Below are 523 nucleotides of genomic sequence, written 5' to 3' on the forward strand. Positions count from 1 at the left end.
TTAAAGAGAAGTGGAGATAGTGGACAGCCTTGTCTGGTTCTTGATTTCAATGGGAATGCTTCCAGTGTTTCTCCATTTAGAATGATGTTGGCTGTGCCTTTATTATATATGGCTTTAATTATGTTGAGGTATGTTCCCTCCAGTCCAATTCCCTCTAGGACTTTGAACATAAATGCATGTTGAATTTTGTCAAAGGCCTTCTCTACATCTATCGAGATGACCATGTGGTTCTTTTTTTTTGAGCTCATTTATATGATTTATGGTGTTTATTGACTTACGTATATTGAACCATCCCTATCTCTGGGATAAAGCTGACTTGATCATGGTGGATGATCTTTTTGATGTGTGTCTGTATGTGGTTTGCAAGTATCTTATTGAGAATTTTTGCATCTATGTTCATTAAGGATATGGGTCTATAGTTTTCTTTTTTTGGTTATATCTTTACCTGGATTTGGTATTAGAGTGATGCTGGCTTCATAGAAGGAATTTGGAAGTTCTCCCTCCATTTCTATCTTTTTGAATA

This window comes from Nannospalax galili, unplaced genomic scaffold, assembly GCF_000622305.1.
Source record: "Nannospalax galili isolate Female #2095 unplaced genomic scaffold, S.galili_v1.0 scaffold558, whole genome shotgun sequence".
NCBI lineage: Eukaryota > Metazoa > Chordata > Mammalia > Rodentia > Spalacidae > Nannospalax > Nannospalax galili.